Genomic DNA, 21,244 nt, shown 5'->3' with positions numbered 1-21,244 from the left:
TGCATTACTGAATTGAAATATCTCAAAGTGAAATTTCTGCAGAAAATGTGACCACCATTGCACTTTCATGTTATGACAATCTGAAATGTTTTGTAATGTTTTGTTCAGATATTTTATGAATAAAGTTTATTTTTGCAAAAAAAACAGTTGGGAGTATCCATATTAGAGGCAGCTAGTCCTCTGTGAGTTAGAGTCAGAGTCCCCCTCACACCCCATCACCCCCTGACCATCCTGTCACCTCAATAACACCCCCTCCATGACCATCCAGTACCTCCCCTCCCTCCAACATTAACCTGACCCCCCCCACCAAGAAAATCTCCTCAGATTGTCAATAACTTCTTCATCGCCCCATAATATCTCTCCTGGAAAAATGAATCAATATTTTCCATTCCAAAATCCTCCTCATTAATCTCCCTCCACCCAACCCCTCGTTTCAGACAAGTCTTTCCTTGCTGAACAAAGTTCGAAAAGGTTTTATTCCGGAAACGGTCCCTGGGTTTGACGGACAAGTACATGAGGGGCGGTTCACTTCCTTTTAAGGGCAATATGCAAATATAAATGGTGGGTTTTGTATCTGAATCTCTTCCTTAACTGAGTGGAACATTCAAACATTTGTCAGAATAATGCAGAAAGACGGTCTTAATTGATAGAGTGAATTCTAATGAAAGCGACAGTCCGGTGGAAATGCAGTAAGTGTGAGTGAAAGATGTGATATGTGGTGTGGGCTGGGCGTGTGTACAGTTTTTAAGCATACTTACCTGGCAGGGGTGAAACCATGATCAAAAAGGTGGTTCGCCCAGGACGAGGCTAGCCCATTGCACTTCGGGTGTGCTGACGCCTGCGATGTCCCCAAATGCGGGATACTCGACTGCAAAATTTGTGGTAGTGGGGGACTGCGTTCGCGCTCTCCCCTGATTTACAGAACAAAAATAGAACTGCTCTTCACACACTTGCCAGTAGGGCGCTCGACCCTGTCCATACCCATCCAGTCCTTCGAATTTGCTGCAGTTACCCGGTTTTTCCGCACAATAATTACCGTCCTCCATTATTTTACTCCCTTCCACTATCACCACACAATTATTCCTTCTGATCAGAGTTTATTACTCTGCCTGCAATCCACCCACAAAATGGTATAGTGTAGGTTAGATGGCTTTTGTTTCGGTGCAACATCGTGGGCCGAAGGGCCTGTACTGCGCTGTATTGTTCTATGTTCTAACTAGAATTTATTTCCACCAGAAAAAATTACCCTCACCCCACACAGTTCTCCCCCTGACATTTTATTTGTGGCCGGCAAATTCCAAACACCGTGGGCTGGATTCTCCATTCCTCAGGCTAAGTGCTGATGCCAACGGAGGATCCGTGGAGTTTCACGATGGGAAAATTGACACAAAACCCTCACCAATTCCACTACCGGTGGGTGGCTTGCACCGGCGTTGCGTGAAACACTCGTGGAACGCGCGGAAAATGGTTGGAGAATCGCCAGGTCCTGTGCTGCACATGCGCAGGGCTGACAAGCTGCAGCTCCCCAATTACCTACAACCCCCACACATGCGCCGGAAAAGATGGCACTGCCCGTGCTAGAGCGCGTACCCGCCCACCCTGAAACAGCCCACCTTCGGGCATGTGTTTTTATCAAAAAAATATACTTTATTCATAAAAACTATCCTAAACATTACAGAACATTTCGAATTGTCTTGACTGTACATTTCCATCAGAGTTACACATTCCCTTGACTTTCTTCCATTCAATTTTGATAACCTTACACACATATCGCGCTTTACGTTACAATTCCTTCTTAAACATTTACATTGTGATGTTTCTTTTATACATTGGAGTGTTAATGACCCAGACCGAGGGGGGTTTACACTGTTACCCGCCCCTCGGTGTACATTTGCTGGTGAGACCTTACACAGTGGTCTTTCCCCATTGCGCCTTGGCGGCAGCTGCCCCAAGCTTGAGTGCGTCCTTCAGCACGTAGTCCTGGACCTTGGAATGTGCCAGTCTGCAACACTCGATCGAGGACAGTTCTTTGCACTGGAAGATCAGCAAGTTTCGGGCAGACCAAAGAGCGTCTTTCACCGAGTTGATGACCTTCCAGCAGCAGTTATGTTTGTCTCGGTGTGTGTCCCTGGAAACAGTCCGTAGAGCACAGGGTCCTGTGTCACAGAGCTGCTCGGGATGAACCTTGACAAATACTCTCTCCAGACCTTCTTTGCAAAGGCACAGTCCACAAGGAGGTGGGTGACCATCTCATTTCCCCCACAGCCACTCCGAGGGCAGCGTGCAACGGCGCTGAGCCTTCGGGTGTACATGAAGAATCTGACAGGGAGGGCCTTCCTCACCAACAGCCAAGCTAGGTCTTAGTGCTTGTTTGTAAGTTCTGGTGATGAGACGTTCTGCCAGATGACTCTGACAGTCTGCTCAAGGAACCGTCCAAGGTCCTTCACAGTCTCCTTTTCCCTGAGGGCCTCGAGGACATTACGTGCTGACCACTGCTTCATTGCCTCGTGGTCAAAGATGTTTTTCTTCAAAAACGTTTCCACGAGGGACAGGTGGTACGGCACGGTACAACTACTTGGAGCGTTCCGCGGCAATGAGGCCAGGCCCATCCTTCGTAACACCGGGGACAGGTAGAACCTCAGTATGTAAATGACACTTGGTGTTTGCATACCGGGGGTCCACACACAGCTTGATGCAGCTGCACACAAAGGTGGCCATCAGGATGAGGGAGACGTTGGGTACGTTTTTCCCTCCCTCATCCAGAGGTTTGTACATGGTGTCCCTACGGACACGGTCCATCTTGGATCTCCAGATGAATTTGAAGATGGCCTGGGTGACTGCTGCGGGTAATGGGCCAGACCAGTACAGTAACACCGAGAGTGCCCCACACCTGATGACCAGGGTTTTTCCCGCAATGGAGAGGGAGTGTTGCTCCCACCCGCCCAGTTTCTGTCTTACCTTGGCGATGCGCTCCTCCAAGTTTTTGGTGCACGATCCAGCCGCTCCGAACTATATTCCCAGCATCTTCAGATAATCTGACCTGACAGTGAAGGGGACAAAGGACCGGTCGGCCCAGTTCCCAAAGAACATGGCCTCGCTCTTGCCGTGGTTTACCTTGGCTCCCGAGGCCAGTTCAAACTGGGCGCAGGCATTCAAGAGCCTGCATACAGACGCGGGATCCGAGCAGAAGACATTGACATCGTCCATATACAGGGAGGCCTTAACTTGCACGCCTCCGCTGCCTGGGATCATCGCTCCTCTTATACCCGGATCCTTCCTGATGGACTCGACTAAAGGTTCTATGCAGCACACAAACAGGGCGGAGGAAGGAGAGCAGCCCTGCCTGACTCCAGATTTGATCTGGAACTTTTCTGATTCCCACCCATTGATTGAGACTGCGCTATCGATGTTTGTGTAGAGCAGTTTGATCCAATTGCCAATTCCCACTCCAAACCCCATTTTGGAGAGCACATCCATCTTGTAGGTGTGCGATATTCTGTCAAAAGCCTTCTCCTGGTCAAGGCTGATGAGGCAGGTGTCCACCCTCCTGTCCTGCACGTAGGCGATCGTTACCCTGAGTAGCACGAGGCTATCAGAGATCTTCCTGCCGGGTACAGCACAGGTCTGGTCAGGGTGGATCACCGACTCCAGAGCAGACCTGACCCGATTGGCGATGACCTTGGCTAGAATTTTATAATCTACATTCAACAGTGAAATGGGTCGCCAATTTCAAATTTCTTCCCTTTCCCCCTTCTGCTTGTAGATGAGGGTGATGATGCCTTTCCTCATGGATTCTGACATGCTGCCATCCAGAAACATACTCTCGTACACTTCCAGCAGGTCTGGGCCCATCCAGTCCCACAGAGCCGAATACAACTCAACCGGTAAGCCGTCGCTTCCGGGGGTTTTACTCGTCTCAAAGGACCTGACGGCCTTTGTCAGCTCTTCCAGAGTTAACGGTTTGTCCAGATTTTCCCTCTCGCTGTCGCCTAAGACCTCCGTGATAGACGACAGGAAGGTCTGAGAAACAGTGTTATCTGTTGGCTTCGGATCACACAGTCTGGCATAAATAGAGTTGCTGATCCTCAGGATGTCAGACTGCGATGACTTTACAGAGCCATCTTCTTCCTTCAGGCTGCTGATCACAGAGGTCTCTCTGTGCACCTTTTGGAAGAAGAAGCGTGAGCACTTTTCATCCTACTCCACGGAGCGGACTCTGGAACGGAAGATAACCTTGGAGGCCTCCGAGGTGTAGAGTGAGGCTTGCTGGCTCTTCACCTCTTGGAGATCCTCCTTGACAGCAACCCCCATCGACTGCAGCTGGAGCAAATTCTGCATACATTTCTGGAGCCTGGACATGGCCCCTCGTCTCTCTCTCACCTTTTGAATGCCTTTGAGGATGAAAAACCTTTTGATGTTCCCCTTGATTGCTTCCCACCAGAGATGTGGAGACTCAAAGAGGGTTTTCACGGTTCTCCAACCTTTGTAATCCCTTTTAAGTTCCTCGAGGTTCTCTGGAGTCAACAGTTTTACATTCAGCTTCCATGTCCCCCTGCCCGCCCCCTGGTTTTCCTGCAGGTGGCAGTCGGCCAGTAGGAGGCAGTGGTCAGAGAAGAACACCGGCTTAACGACGGTGGACCTGACCGTGAAAGCACGGGACACAAAGAAGAAGTCTATCCTGGAGCGGACGGACCCGTCTGGCCGTGGCCATGTGTATCTACGCTGCGCTCCGTCTGTAGGGTTGCTGTAGACGTCGAGCAGCTTGGCGTCTTTTACTGTTTCCATCAGGAGCCTGGACGCAGCGTCTAGTTTGCTGTCGCTCTGCTGGATTGTCCAGCCGCATCGATGATGCAGTTCAAGTCACCGCCCAGAATGACCGGCTTGGAGGTGGCCAACAGCAGCGGGAGTCGCTGAAGGACTGCCGGCCGCTCACTCTTTATGGCCGGGGCGTACACGTTAATGAGTCTGAGAGGGACGTTTGTGTATTTAACGTCTGCTACAAGGAGGCGTCCATCCTGTACCTCCTTAATGTCGGAGATGGTGAAGTTGCCTCCCCGCAGCAGAATACCCAGGCCGGAGGAACGACAGTCGTTTCCTCCTGACCAGGTGGATGGCCCATGGGGCCACCAGCTCGACCAGCGCCTGTAGTTGCTGAGGTGAGGAATTCCACACACCTGCAGGAACAGTAGGTCGGCTTTCACGTTTGCTGAGTAGCCGAGTGTGGCTACACACCACGAAGTATCTTTAATGCTTCGCACATTGATAGATGCAATTTTAAACCCCATTTTAAAAAGGTAGATTTACCAGTCAGAGTCCAGAGTCTGTGCAGTTGGGTGTTCCAGCTGTTGAATGTTCCCCAGCATGCCGGTGGTGCTCGCAAACTGTTGCACATTTGCAGGGCTGAGAAAGCTGTCCTGGTCCACACTGGGCCCGTGAACTCGACGGGGATGCATTGGGGGGGGGGGGGGGGGTGGCTAGTGTAGCCCTGGCGTCCGTCGTGGCATTCAGTGGGTGTTGGAGTTGCAGGCCGGTTTTCGCCTGGGTTGTTGCTGCTTGTTACTTTCTGGAGTTGGTCTGTGACTTTATTTTTAATGTCCGGCGTTTGGTGTCCGTTGGTCATATTGCTGTTCCCATCCACCAGAGGTTGATGATCTCGCCGTGCTTTATTTCCTTCCCTGTCTGTGGTCTGGTGGTCTGTGCATCCCGTTCCACATTGGTACTTTGCCTCTTTATTTGAGGCCGATTCTGGTCTTGTTTTCCCTCATCGGAGGAGGTTTCGGCACTAAGCCCGGTGGCTGAAAGGTGCCGCTTTTTGCCATTCCCCATCGGGGGTTTCTTCAGTTCATTTTCTTGTTTCCTCTTTCGTTTGTCCCTGTTCACCGTTTCCCAGGGCCCTTGATTCTTCGTTCCATCCTCTTCCATTGAGTCTTCCTCGTCAGATGAGGTTGGGGTTGAGTTGTCAGGTTGAGCTGGGACCTCCACTTTTTGTTGAGGGCCCTTCTGTTGATCTTCAGCATTCTGTGCTGTGGTGTCTTTGTCGATGGAGGGTGCATGAACCTCCTCTGTGGTCGCCTTTTTGACTCCGCCGCTGATGATTTGTGCGTACGTTGCCCCGCGTTTCGGGCAGGCCCTGTGAAGATGGCCGGCCTCCCCACACAGGTTGCAGCACTTGTCTTCCTTGCAGTCCTTTGTCATGTGTCCCTCCTGCCTGCAGTTTTTGCAGAAGGTGACATTGCAGTTGGCGGCAACATGCCCCGTTTTGCGGTGCGGCATACTCGTGGCTGTCCCACGTAGTAGAAATAGCCCCGATTTCCTCCAATGGCGAAACTGGAGGGGGGATGCAGGATGGTTCCGTCGTCATCTGTTCTTAGAGTCACCTTGATCTGGTGCTCACTTGTCCAGATGCCAAAGGTGTCCTTCAGTTGCACGCTGTTACTTTTCAGCTCGACGTACCTGGCGAGGAACGTGAGCACATCAGACACGGGGACGTGGGGGTTGTACGTGTGCAGTGTAACAACCCGGTTTTGCTGCGATGGTAGCGTAAACAGAGGCTCCGCAATCAGGATAGACAGGGGGCTCTGGTTAAATTTTTCTTTGAACACGTTCAAGAAATTGATGCAAGCTGCGACACTCTTGAAGGTGACGTCAAAATATCCATTGTTGGGGAAGTCTTGCAAGCAGGAGATATCTGTTGCTTGAAACCCGCAGCACTCGAGCAGCACCCGCTTCACGAAGAAATTGCGGTCCACAGGTGACTCCCCTTCCGCCTTCTTCGCTGTGACTTGGACAGTGTTTCACACTCCCTAGCTTGGTGGTCGGGATGCAGCTGCAGCCATAGCTCACACGTTAAGTCTAAACTGTATCGGCATTAGGCCTAAACCAGAGGATTAGACCAGCATGTAGATCCACCAATAGCAGCCGAGCTCTAAACGTTTCCTCTTCGACGACTTCAATCCCTCCGAGTTCTCCAATCCATGATCAACAGAGACTACACTTGATCTTAGCCAAAACCAATGGGTTAGTCTCGTCCTGTGCGAACCACCTTCTGCATCAATGCTAACCACTGCGCTACCGTGACGCCCTCTTCTACAGGATATAGCCAACAATAATACTTTTCACTGTGCCTAAACATACTCCAATCCACAATTTTCCACATTGCTGGTAGGGGCTGGTTTAGCACGGGGCTAAATTGCTGGCTTTGAAAGCAGACCAAGGCTGGCCAGCAGCACGGTTCAATTCCCATACCAGCCTCCCTGAACAGGCGCCGGAATGTGGCGATTAGGGGCTTTTCACAGTAACTTCATTTGAAGCTTACTTGTGACAATAAGTGATTTTCATTTCATTTCAGGTGCCAGTGTTGTAGCTGTACTGAAACAGCTTTGCTAGGGTCGTGGCAAGTTCTGAAGCGCATTTCTTTAGTATTATTTCAGAATATTGTCAGGTCCCATCCCCTTTGCAAGACCCAGTGGCTTAAGACGCTTCTTCGTATCACGTGGAATGAATCAAACACGTCTTCATAGAATTTACAATGCAGAAGACTGGAGATTGTTGCGAATGCTTCGGCGTTACAGTTTGCACTGATGTGCTGGGCACCCCCATCAATGAGGATGGGGACATTTGAGGAACCTCCTTCTCCAGTAAGTTGTTTAATTGTCAGACTGTACTTAGCCCTAAAAGTATATTAAGAAGTCTTACAACACCAGGTTAAAGTCCAACAGGTTTGTTTCGATGACACTAGCTTTCGGAGCGCTGCTCCTTCCTCAGATGAATGAAGAGGTATGTTCCAGAGACATATATATAGACAGATTCAAAGATGCCAGACAATGCTTGGAATGTGAGCATTAGCAGGTGATGAAATCTTTACAGATCCAGAGATGGGGTAACCCCAGGTTAAAGAGGTGTGAATTGTGTCAAGCCAGGACAGTTGGTAGGATTTCGCAGGCCAGTGGTGGGGGATGAATGTAATGCGGCATGAATCCCAGGTCCCGGTTGAGGCCGCACTCATGTGTGCGGAACTTGGCTATAAGTTTCTGCTCGGCGATTCTGCGTTGTCGCGCGTCCTGAAGGCCGCCTTGGAGAGCGCTTACCCGGAGATCAGAGGCTGAATGCCCTTGACTGCTGAAGTGTTCCCCTACTGGAAGGGAACATTCCTGCCTGGTGATTGTCACGCGATGTCCATTCGTTCGTTGTCACAGCGTCTGCATGGTCTCGCCAATGTACCACGCTTTGGGACATCCTTTCCTGCAGCATATGAGGTAGACAACGTTGGCCGAGTTGCACGAGTATGTACCGCGTACCTGGTGGGTGATGTTCTCACGTGTAATGGTGGTACCATGTCGATGATCTGGCACGTCTTGCAGAGATTGCCATGGCAGCGTTGTGTGGTGTCGTGGTCACTGTTCTGAAGGCTGGGTAGTTTGCGCAAACAATGGTTTGTTTGAGGTTGCGCGGTTGTTTGAAGGCAAGTAGTTGGGGTGTGGGGATGACCTTGGCAAGATGTTCACCTTCATCGATGATGTGTTGAAGGCTGTGAAGAAGATGACGTAGTTTCTCCGCTCCGGGAAAGTACTGGACGACGAAGGGTATTCTGTCGGTTGTGTCCCATGTTTGTCTTCTGAGGAGGTCGGTGCGGTTTATTGCTGTGGCGCGTTGGAACTGTCGATCGATGAGTCGAGCGCCATATCCCGTTCGTACGAGGGCATCTTTCAATGTCTGTAGATGTCTGTTACACTCCTCCTCGTCTGAGTAGATTCTGTGTATACGGAGAGCTTGTCCATAGGGGATGGCTTCTTCAATGTGTTTAGGGTGGAAGCTGGAGAAGTGGAGCATCGTGAGGTCATCCGTGTGTTTGCGGTAAAGCGAAGTGCTGAGGTGACCGTCCTTGATGGAGATGAGTGTGTCCAAGAACGCAACTGATTTTGGAGAGTAGTCCATGGTGAGTCTGATGGTTGGATGGAACGTATTGATGTCATCATGTTGTTGTTTCAGTGATTCTTCTCCGTGGGTCCAAAGGAAAAAAATGTCATCGATGTATCTGGTGTATAACATCGGTTGAAGGTCCTGTGCGGTGAGTAGGTCTTGTTCAAACTTGTGCATGAAGATGTTGGTGTATTGGGGTGCGAATTTGGTGCCCATGGCTGTTCCGTGCGTCTGGATGAAGAACTTGTTTTCGAAGGTGAAGACGTTGTGATCCAGAATGAAGCGGATGAGTTGCAGAATTGCGACTGGAGATTGGCAGTTGTCGGTGTTGAGTACTGAGGCTGTTGCAGCAATGCCGTCGTCATGGGGGATGCTGGTATAGAGTGCCGAGATGTCCATTGTGACGAGGAATGTTCCTGGTTCAACTGGTCCATGGGTGCTGAGTTTCTGTAGGAAGTCCGTTGTGTCGTGACAGAAGCTGGGCGTACCTTGTACGACGGGTTTCAAGATGCCCTCGATGTAGCCAGAGAGGTTCTCACACAGGGTCCCATTGCCTGAAACGATAGGACGGCCTAGTGTGTTGGCCTTGTGTATTTTCGGGAGGCAATAGAGATCTCCAATGCGGGGTGTACGTGGGATGAGAGCACGTAGGGTGCTCTGAAGATCTGGATCAGTCTGTTAAGTTGGCGGATGTGTTCCTTGGTCGGATCTGCGAGTAACTGTCTGTAGTGTTCTTGGTTGTTCAGTTGTCGGTATACTTCTTTGCAGTAGTCCGTTCTGTTCAGTATGACAGTGGCCCCTCCTTTGTCTGCTGGTTTGATGACGATGCTGCGGTTGGTCTTGAGAGCGCCGTTGGAATTGCGTTGTGCTTGGGTGACGTTCGGGGCTGTCTTGTGAATGCGACTGATGAATCTGGCATTGACGCGACTCCTGACGGCTTGAGCATACATGTTGAGTCTAGGGCAGCGGCCTTCCAGAGGGGTCCAATTCGATTCTTTCCCCTTCGTTTGCCGCACCGCAGATCTCTCGGTCTGCTGTTCCGGTTCATTGGTAGTCTGCTTGGGTTCGCTGTTGGCCTCTTGGGGTCTGTGGAAGAATTCCCGGAGCCTCATTCGCCTGATCAATTCCTCCGTGTCTGCCGCGAGACTGATGGGGTCCATTTTGGTGGTGGTGCAGAAATTGAGCCCTCTGCTGAGGACTTCGATTTTGTCTGGTTGAAGGGTGTAGTCTGACAAGTTGACAATAGATTTCCCTGTATTGTTTTCTACTGTGGTACCGGGGGTGGCTTGGTTGCTGCCGGTGGTGATAACGAGTTTCTAAAGCTTCCTGTTCTTTTTTTTAAAATATATTTTATTCAAGTTTTTTGGCCAAACAAAACAATACGTAGTGTTTCTTTCACACAACAATAAAGCAATATAAATAACCGTGGCCAGTTTTAAACAAATAAATAAGTAATATATAAACAAAAACAAAAAACAAAACTAAATGGCAACTGCCATGTCCAAAATAAATACTCTCCAAAAATACAATCCAACAATCCAATATACAATTACATATACCAAATACCTATACATATACAATAACATCCATGAGAGTCCATCCGATTCCTCCCCCCCCCCCTCCCTACCCCCCCTCCTCCCCCCTGGGTTGCTGCTGTTATCTACTTCTTTTCCATTCCCTCTATCTTTCTGTGAGGCAGTCGACGAACGGTTGCCACCGCCTGGTGAACCCCTGAGCCGAAGCCCTTAACACGAACTTAATCCGTTCTAACTTAAGAACCCTGCCATATCGTTTATCCAGGTCCCCACCCCCGGGGGTTTGGCTTCCTTCCACATTAACAATATCCTGCGCCGGGCTACAAGGGACGCAAAGGCCAACACGTCAGCCTCTCTCGCCTCCTGCACTCCCGGCTCTTCTGCAACCCCAAATATAGCCAACCCCCAGCTTGGTTCGACCCGGACCCCCACCACTTTCGAAAGCACCTTTGCCACCCCCACCCAGAACCCCTGTAGTGCCGAGCATGACCAGAACATGTGGGTGTGATTCGCTGGGTCTCTCGAGCATCTCGCACACCTATCCTCTACCCCAAAAAATTTACTAAGCCGTGCTCCAGTCATATGCACCTTAAATTGTATCAGGCTTAGCCTGGCACACGAGGACGATGAGTTTACCCTACGTAGGGCATCAGCCCACAGCCCCTCCTCAATCTCCTCCCCCAGTTCTTCTTCCCATTTCCCTTTCAGCTCATCTACCATGATCTCCCCCTCGTCCCTCATCTCCCTGTATATGTCCGCCACCTTACCGTCCCCCACCCATGTCTCTGAGATCACTCTATCCTGCACTTCCTGCGTCGGGAGCTGCGGGAATTCCCTCACCTGTTGCCTCGCAAAAGCCCTCAATTGCATATACCGAAATGCATTCCCTTGGGGCAACCCATATTTCTCCGTCAGCGCTCCCAGACTCGCAAACGTCCCATCTACAAATAGATCTCTTAATTGTACTACCCCATCTCTTTGCCATGCTCCAAATCCCCCATCCATTCTCCCCGGAACGAACCTATGATTGTTTCTTATCGGGGACCGCACCGAAGCTCCCGTCCCTCCCCTATGCCGTCTCCACTGCCCCCAAATTTTCAATGTAGCCACCACCACCGGGCTTGTGGTGTATTTCTTTGGTGAGAACGGCAGCGGCGCCCTCACCATTGCTTGCAGGCTGGTCCATCTGCAGGACGCCCTCTCCAATCTCTTCCACGCCGCTCCCTCCCCTTCTCCCATCCACTTACACACCATTGAAACATTGGCGGCCCAGTAGTACTCACAGGCTCGGTAGTGCCAGCCCCCCACTGTCCCTACTACGCTGCAAGAATCCCCGCCTCACTCTCGGGGTCTTCCCAGCCCACACAAAACTCATAATGCTCTTCTCAATTCTTTTGAAAAAAGCCTTCGTGATCACCACCGGGAGGCACTGGAACACAAAAAGGAATCTCGGGAGGAGCACCATTTTAACCGCCTGCACCCTACCTGCCAATGACAAGGACACCAAGTCCCATCTCTTGAAGTCCTCCTCCATCTGTTCCACCAACCGTGTTAAATTAAGCCTATGTAATGTACCCCAATTCTTGGCTTTCTGGATCCCCAGGTACCGGAAGTCCCTTGTTACCTTCCTCAACGGTAAATCCTCTATCTCTCTGCTCTGTTCCCCCGGATGCACCACAAATAGCTCACTTTTCCCCATGTTCAGTTTATACCCTGAAAAATCCCCAAACTCCCCAAGTATCCGCATTATCTCTGGCATCCCCTCCGCCGGGTCCGCCACATATAGCAACAAATCATCCGCATACAGAGATATCCGGTGTTCTTCTCCCCCCCCTAAGTACTCCCCTCCGCTTCCTGGAACCCCTCAGTGCCATAGCCAGGGGTTCAATCGCCAATGCAAACAATAACGGGGACAGAGGACATCCCTGCCTCGTCCCTCTATGGAGCCGAAAATAGTCAGACCCCCGTCCATTCGTGACCACGCTCGCCATCGGGGCCCTATACAGCAACTGTACCCACCTGATATACCAGTCCACAAAGCCAAATCTCCTCAACACCTCCCACAAATAATCCCACTCCACTCTATCAAATGCTTTCTCGGCATCCATCGCCACCACTATCTCCGCTTCCCCCTCTGGTGGGGGCATCATCATTACCCCTAGCAGCCTCCGTATATTCGTATTTAGCTGTCTCCCCTTCACAAACCCAGTTTGGTCCTCATGGACCACCCCCGGGACACAATCCTCTATCCTCGTTGCCATTACCTTGGCCAGAATCTTAGCGTCCACATTCAGGAGGGAAATGGGCCTGTATGACCCGCATTGCAGCGGGTCTTTTTCCTTCTTTAGGAGGAGCGGTATCGTTGCCTCTGACATAGTCGGGGGCAGCTGCTCCCTTTCCCTCGTCTCATTAAAGGTTCTCATCAGTAGCGGGGCCAGCAAGTCCAAATATTTCTTATAGAATTCAACTGGGAATCCGTCTGGACCCGGGGCCTACCCCGCCTGCATGCTTCCAATCCCTTTCACTACTTCCTCCGTCTCAATCTGTGCTCCCAGCCCCACTCCCTCCTGTTCCTCCACCTTAGGAAATTCCAGCTGATCCAGAAAGCACATCATTCTCTCCTTCCCGTCCGGGGGCTGCGCTTCATATAATCTTTCATAAAATGCCTTGAACACTCCATTCACTCTCTCCGCTCCCTGCTCCATCTCTCCCTCCTCATCTCTCACCCCCCCTATCTCCCTCGCTGCTCCCCTTTTCCTCAGTTGGTGGGCCAACAACCTACTCGCCTTCTCCCCATATTCGTACTGTACACCCTGTGCCTTCCTCCATTGTGCCTCTGCCTTACCCGTAGTCAACAAGTCAAATTCTACATGTAGCCTTTGCCTTTCCCTGTATAGTCCCTCCTCCGGTGCCTCCGCGTATTGTCTGTCCACCCTCAGCAGTTCTTTCAGCAACCGCTCCCTTTCCCTACCCTCCTGCTTTCCTTTATGTGCCCTAATAGATATCAGCTCCCCTCTAACCACTGCCTTCAGTGCCTCCCAGACCACTCCCACCTGTACCTCCCCATTATCATTAATTTCCAAGTACCTTTCAATACACCCCCTCACCCTTAAACACACCCCCTCATCTGCCAATAATCCCATGTCCATTCTCCAGGGTGGAAGCTGTTGTTTTTCTTCCCCTATCTCCAGGTCCACCCAGTGTGGAGCATGATCCGAGATGGCTATAGCCGTGTACTCCGTCACCTTTGGGTTCAGTGCCCTTCCCAAAACAAAAAAATCTATTCGTGAAAATACTTTATGTACATAGGAGAAAAACGAAAACTCCTTACTCCTAGGTCTACTAAATCTCCAGGCCTCCCATCTGCACCATAAAATCCTTAAGTACCCTAGCTGCAGCTGGCCTCCTTCCGGTCCTGGACCTCGATCTGTCCAGCCCTGGGTCCAGCACCGTATTAAAATCTCCACCCATTACCAACTTCGCCACCTCTAGGTCCGGGATTCGTCCTAACATACGCCTCATAAAATTGGCATCATCCCAGTTCGGGGCATATACGTTCACTAATACCACCACCTCCCCTTGCACTTTGCCACTCACCATCACGTATCTGCCCCCGCTATCCGCCACTATAGTCTTTGCCTCAAACATTACCCGCTTCCCCACTCGTATGGCCACCCCCCTGTTTTTTGCATCTAGCCCCGAATGAAACACCTGCCCCACCCATCCTTTGCGAAGTCTAACCTGGTCTGTCAGCTTCAGATGCATCTCCTGAAGCATAACCACATCTGCCTTAAGTTTCTTTAGGTGTGCGAGTACCCGTGCCCTCTTAATCGGCCCGTTCAGCCCTCTCATATTCCACGTGATCAACCGGGTTGGGGGGCTCTTTACCCACCCCCCTTGACGACTAGCCATTTCCTTTTTCAATCCAGCTCCTCACCTGGTTCCCACGTAGCTGTATCCCCCCCAGGCGGCGCCCCCCCGCCCCGACCCCCCCCTCCCATACCAGCTCCCCCTTCTCCCCAACAGCAGCAACCCAGTTAACCCCCCCCCCCGCTAGATCCCAAGCTAGCGTAATTGCACCCCCCATGTTGCTCCCAGAAGTCAGCAAACTCTGGCCGACCTCGGCTTCCCCCCGTGACCTCGGCTCACACTGTGCGAGGCCCCCTCCTTCCTGCTTCCCTGTTCCCGCCATGATTACCATAGCGTGGGAACAAAGCCCGCGCTTCCCCTTTTGGCCCCGCCCCCAATGGCCGGCGCCCACAGCTCCTCATCCTCCCTCACCCCCTCCCCCATGACATGGGGAAGAGAGGGAAGTTACAGGGTCGCAGGTTTAACAATCTGGGAAGTCCTCTCTTCCCCCTTTTCCCCCCTTCATCCCACAAATTCACCCCCCCACTTTTGTCCCAAACGTTCTTTTTCTGGCCCGCTCACTCCAGCTTCTCCTCGACAATAAATGTCCACGCCTCGTCTGCCGTTTCGAAATATTGGTGTTTCCCTAGATGTGTGACCCACAGTCTTGCCGGTTGCAACATTCCGAATTTGACCTTCCTTTTATGCAACACCGCCTTGGCTCGATTAAAGCTTGCCCTCCTTCTCGCCACCTCCGCACTCCAATCTTGATACACACGGATCACCGCATTCTCCCACCTACTGTTCTGAGTTTTCTTGGCCCATCTGAGGACCATCTCTCTGTCCTTGTATAGGAGAAATCTCACAACTATTGCTCGAGGAATTTCTCCAGCCCTCGGTCTTCGCGCCATAACCCGATAGGCTCCCTCCACCTCCAGCGGACCCATCGGGGCCTCCGATCCCATTAACGAATGCAGCCTCGTGCTCACATATGCCCCGACGTCCGCCCCTTCTGCACCTTCGGGAAGACCAAGAATCCTTAAGTTCTTCCTCCTCGCATTGTTCTCCAGCACCTCCAGCCTTTCCACGCATCTTTTGTGTTGTGCCTCGTGGATCTCCGTTTTCACCACCAGGCCCTGTATGTCGTCCTCATTCTCAGCACCCTTTGCCTTCACGACCCGAAGCTCCTGTTCCTGGGTCTTTTGCTCCTCCTTTAGCCCCTCAATCGCTTGTAATATCGGGGCGAACAGCTCCTTCTTCATCTCCTTTTTGAGTTCATCTACGCAATGCCGCAGGAACTCTTGTTGGTCAGGACCCCATATTAAACTGCCTCCTTCCGACGCCATCTTGCTTTGTGCCTGCCTTCCTGGCCGCTGCTCTTGAGGATCCATTGCAATCCGGCTACTTTCCTCTCTTTTTTCCATCCGTGTCCAGGGGATTCCCTTCTGGATTTCCGCACAGTGTTATTTGCCATTAAAATTGCCGATGGGGCTCCTATTACGAGCCCAAAAGTCCGTTCCACCGGGAGCTGCCGAAACATGCAACTTAGCTGGTCATCGCCGCACCCGGAAGTCAAGCTTCGTGTTCTTGGTATGCATATAGGTGGCATAGTATTGTTGTCTCATCTGTTTGGCGGTGTTCCGCAGCTGGTCTGCTGCATCTTGAGCGCAAGTTGAGAATATGGCCTCTATCTTGGTTTCCAGGTTGCGTCACCTGCTGTAGAGCTGGCGGACGAGGTGGTTGAGGAGTGTGAGAGAGTTGCAACGGCAGAGTCTCTCAGCATAGTCTGTGTTATAGGTTGACTTGAGTGGGTTTGTGATCTGTAGCCCTTTCGGGATCTTGCCTGCTTTCTTGCATCTTTGTAGAAACTTAATGTCAGTGTCTATATGCGCGATCTTCCTGGAGATCCTCTCCACTTTGAGCCGGCAGTTTGCGGTGTCGATGGTAGCCATGATGTGGAGATGCCGGCGTGAGCACAGTACGAAGTCTTACAACACCAGGTTAAAGTCCAACAGGTTTGTTTCGATGTCACTAGCTTTCGGAGGGCTGCTCCTTCCTCAGGTGAATGAAGAGGTATGTTCCAGAAACATATATATAGACAGATTCAAAGATACCAGACAATGCTTGGAATGCGAACATTAGCAGGTGATTAAATCTTTACAGATCCAGAGATGGGGTAACCCCAGGTTAAAGAGGTGTGAATTGTGTCAAGCCAGGACAGTTGGTAGGATTTCACAGGCCAGATGGTGGGCGATGAATGTAATGCGACATGAATCCCAGGTCCCGGTTGAGGCCGCACTCATGTGTGCGGAACTTGGCTATAAGTTTCTGCTCAGCGATTCTGCGTTGTCGCGCGTCCTGAAGGCCGCCTTGGAGAACGCTTACCCGGAGATCAGAGGCTGAATGCCCTTGACTGCTGAAGTGTGCAACATGATAGAAGTATATCTTTTGAGAATTGTACTCTCTGTAACAAAAATATTGTAATCTATAATTTTTATTCATGTCACAATTAGGCTTACATTAACAGTGCAATGACGTTACTGTGAAAATCCCCTAATCGCCACACTCAGGCTCCTGTTCAGGTCCACAGAGGGAGAATTCAGAATGTCCAATTCACCCAACTTTCGAGACTTGTGGGAGGAAACCGGAGCACCCAGAGGAAACCCATGCAGTCACAGGGAGAACTTGCCGACAGTCTTCCAAGCCGGGAAACAAACCTGGTTTCCAAACCCTGGTGCCGTGAAGCAACAGTGCTAACCACTGGAATGTTTGTAATGTTCGCATTACTGAATTGAAATATCTCAAAGTGAAATTTCTGGAGAAAATGTGACCATCATTGCACTTTCCTGTTATGACAATTTGAAATGTTTTGTAATGTTTTGTTCGGATATTTTATGAATAAGGTTTATTTTTGCTTAAAAAAACAGTTGGGAGTATCCATATTACAAGCAGCTATTCCTCTGTGAGTTAGAGTCAGAGTCCCCCTCACACCCCATCACCCCCTGACCATCCTGTCACCTCAATAACACCCCCTCCATGACCATCCAGTACCACCCCTCCCTCCAACATTAACCTGACCCCCCCCCCCCCCCACCAAGAAAATCTCCTCAGATTGTCAATAACTTCTTCATCGCCCCATAATACCTCTCCTGGAAAAATGAATCAATATTTTCCATTCCAAAATCCTCCTCATTAATCTCCCTCCACCCAGCCCCTCGTTTCAGACAAGTCTTTCCTTGCTGAACAAAGTTAGAAAAGGTTTTATTCCGGAAACGGTCCCTGGGTTTGACGGACAAGTACATGAGGGGCGGGTCACTTCCTTTTAAGGGCAATATGCAAATATAAATGAGGGCTTCGTATCTGAATATCTTCCCTAACTGAGGGGAACATTCACACATTTGTCAGAATAACGGAGACACACGGCGTTTTTTGATAGAGTGAATTCTAATTAAAGCGACAGTTCGGCGGTGTAAATGCAGTAAGTGTGAGTGAAAGATGTGATGTGTGGTGTGGGCTGGGAGTGTGTCGTGTTTTTAAGCATACTTACCTGGCAGGGGTGAAACCATGATCAAAAAGGTGGTTCGCCCAGGACGAGGCTAGCCCATTGCACTTCGGGTGTGCTGACGCCTGCGATGTCCCCAAATGCGGGATACTCGACTGCAAAATTTGTGGTAGTGGGGGACTGCGTTCGCGCTCTCCCCTGATTTACAGAACAAAAATAGAACTGCTCTTCACACACTTGCCAGTAGGGCGCTCAACCCTGTCCATACCCATCCAGTCCTTTGGATTTGCTGCAGTTACCCTGTTTTTCCACCCATTAATTGCCGACGTCCATCATTTTACTCCCTTCCATTATCACCACACAATTATTCCTTCTGATCAGAGTTTATTACTCTGCCTGCAATCCACCCACAACTAGAATTTATTTCCACCAGAAAAAATTACCCTCACCCCACACAATTCTCCCCCTGACATTTTATTTGTGGCCGGCAAATTCCAAACACCGTGGGCTGGATTCTCCATTCCTCAGGCTAAGTGCTGATGCCAACGGAGGATCCGTGGAGTTTCACGATGGGAAAATTGACACAAAACCCTCACCAACTCCGCTACCGGTGGGTGGCTAGCAGCGGCTTTGCGTGAAACACTCGTGGAACGCGCGGAAAATGGTTGGAGAATCGCCAGGTCCCGTGCTGCACATGCACAGGGCTGACAAGCTGCAGCCGCCCATATACCTACAACCCCCACACATGCACCGGAAAAGATGGCACTGCCCGTGCTGGAGCGCGTACCCGCCCACCCTGAAACAGCCCACCTTCGGGCATGTGTTTTTTTTCAAAAAAATATACTTTATTCATAAAAACTATACTAAACATTACAGAACATTTCGAATTGTCTTGACTGTACATTTCCATCAGAGTTACACATTCCCTTGACTTTCTTCCATTCAATTTTGATAACCTTACACACATATCGCTCTTTACGTTACAATTCCTTCTTAAACATTTACATTGTCATGTTTGTTTTATACATTGGAGTGTTAATGACCCAGACCGAGGGGGGTTTACACTGTTACCCGCCCCTCGGTGTACATTTGCTGGTGAGACCTTACACAGTGGTCTTTCCCCATTGCGCCTTGGCAGCAGCTGCTTGAGTGCGTCCCTCAGCACGTAGTCCTGGACCTTGGAATGTGCCAGTCTGCAACACTCGGTTGAGGACAATTCTTTGCACTGGAATATCTGCAAGTTTCAGGCAGTCCAAAGAGCGTCTTTCACCGAGTTGATGACCTTCCAGCAGCAGTTATGTTTGTCTCGGTGTGTGTCCCTGGAAACAGTCCGTAGAGCACAGGGTCCTATGTCACAGAGCTGCTCGGGATGAACCTTGACAAGTACCATTGCATGTCTCTCCAGACCTTCTTTGCAAAGGCACAGTCCACAAGGAGGTGGGTGACCATCTCATTTCCCCCACAGCCACTCCGAGGGCAGCATGCAACGGCGCTGAGCCTCCGAGTGTACATGAAGACTCTGACAGGGAGGGCCCTCCTCACCACCAGCCAAGCTAGGTCTTGGTGCTTGTTTGTAAGTTCTGGTGATGAGACGTTCTGCCAGATGACTCTGACAGACTGCACAGGGAACCGTCCAAGGTCCTTCACAGTCTCCTTTTCCCTGAGTGCCTCGAGGACATTACGTGCTGACCACTGCTTCATTGCCTTCTGGTCAAAGATGTTTTTCTTCAAAAACGTTTCCACGAGGGACAGGTGGTACGGCACGTCCAACTACTTGGAGCGTTCCGCGGCAATGAGGCCAGGCCCATCCTTCGTAACAGCGGGGACAGGTAGAACCTCAGTATGCAGTGACACTTGGTATTTGCATACCGGGGGTCCACACACAGCTTGATGCAGCTGCACACAAAGGTGGCCATCAGGATGAGGGAGACGTTGGGTACGTTTTTCCCTCCCTTATCCAGAGGTTTGTACATGGTGTCCCTTCGGACAAGGTCCATCTTGGATCTCCAGATGAATTTGAAGATGGCCTGGGTGACTGCTGCGGGTAATGGGCCTGACCAATACAGTAACACCGAGAGTGCCTCACAGCTGATGACCAGGGTTTTGCCTGCAATGGAGAGGGAGTGTTGCTCCCACCCGCCCAGTTTCTGTCTTACCTTGGCGATGCGATCCTCCCTGTTTTTGGTGCACGCCCCAGCCGCTCCGAACCATATGCCCGGCACCTTCAGATAATCTGACCTGACAGTGAAGGGGACAAAGGACCGGTCGGCCCAGTTCCCAAAGAACATGGCCTCGCTCTTGCCGCGGTTTACCTTGGCTCCCGAGGCCAGTTCAAACTGGTCGCAGGCATTCAAGAGCCTGCGTACAGACGCGGGATCCGAGCAGAAGACGGCGACGTCGTCCATATACAGGGAGACCTTAACTTGCACGCCTCCGCTGCCTGGGATCCTCACTCGTCTTATACCTGGATCCTTCCTGATGGACTCGGCTAAAGGTTCTACGCAGCACACAAACAGGGCCGAGGAAGGAGAGCAGCCCTGCCTGACTCCAGATTTGATCTGGAACTTTTCTGATTCCCACCCATTGATTGAGACTGCGCTATAGATGTTTGTGTAGAGCAGTTTGATCCAATTGCTAATTCCCATTCCAAACCCCATTTTGGAGAGCACATCCATCATGTAGGTGTGCGATATTCTGTCAAAAGCCTTCTCCTGGTCAAGGCTGATGAGGCAGGTGTCCACCCTCCTGTCCTGCACGTAGGCGATTGTATCCCTGAGTAGCGCGAGGCTATCAGAGATCTTCCTGCCGGGTACAGCACAGGTCTGGTCAGGGTGGATCACCGACTCCAGAGCAGACCTGACCCGATTGGCGATGAGCTTGGCTAGAATTTTATAATCTATATTCAACAGTGAAATGGGTCGCCAATTTCGAATTTCTTCCCTTTCCCCCTTCTGCTTGTAGATGAGGGTGATGATGCCTTTCTTCATGGATTCTGACATGCTGCCGTCCAGAAACATACTCTCGTACACTTCCAGCAGGTCTGGGCCCATCCAGTCCCACAGAGCCGAATACAACTCAACCGGTAAGCCGTTGCTTCCGGGGGTTTTACTCGTCTCAAAGGACCTGACGGCCTTTGTCAGCTCTTCCAGAGTTAGCGGTTTGTCCAGGTTTTCCCTCTCGCTGTCGCCTAAGACCTCCGTGATAGACGACAGGAAGGTCTGAGAAACAGTGCTATCTGTTGGCTTCAGATCACACAATCTGGCATAAAAAGAGTTGCTGATCCTCAAGATGTCAGACTGCGATGACTTTACAGAGCCATCTTCTTCCTTCAGAGTGCTGATCACAGAGGTCTCTCTGTGCACCTTTTGGAAGAAGAAGCGTGAGCACTTTTCATCCTGCTCCACGGAGCGGACTCTGGAACGGAAGATAACCTTGGAGG

At 50.8% G+C, this 21,244-nt stretch overlaps 2 non-coding genes across 2 annotated transcripts; both read left to right on the top strand.

Moving 5' to 3' along the window:
• Positions 1-750: 750 nt before the first annotated feature.
• On the top strand, positions 751-914 carry LOC140390603 (U1 spliceosomal RNA). The gene has a single exon (XR_011934663.1). It is a non-coding gene; the product is annotated as a U1 spliceosomal RNA (small nuclear RNA).
• A 16,928-nt stretch (positions 915-17,842) lies between these two features.
• Positions 17,843-18,006, top strand: LOC140390971 (U1 spliceosomal RNA). Its single transcript, XR_011934997.1, has one exon. It is a non-coding gene; the product is annotated as a U1 spliceosomal RNA (small nuclear RNA).
• The last annotated feature ends 3,238 nt before the right edge of the window (positions 18,007-21,244 follow it).

This window comes from Scyliorhinus torazame, chromosome 14, assembly GCF_047496885.1.
Source record: "Scyliorhinus torazame isolate Kashiwa2021f chromosome 14, sScyTor2.1, whole genome shotgun sequence".
Lineage (NCBI taxonomy): Eukaryota > Metazoa > Chordata > Chondrichthyes > Carcharhiniformes > Scyliorhinidae > Scyliorhinus > Scyliorhinus torazame.
This window is presented reverse-complemented; position numbering and strand designations above follow the sequence as displayed.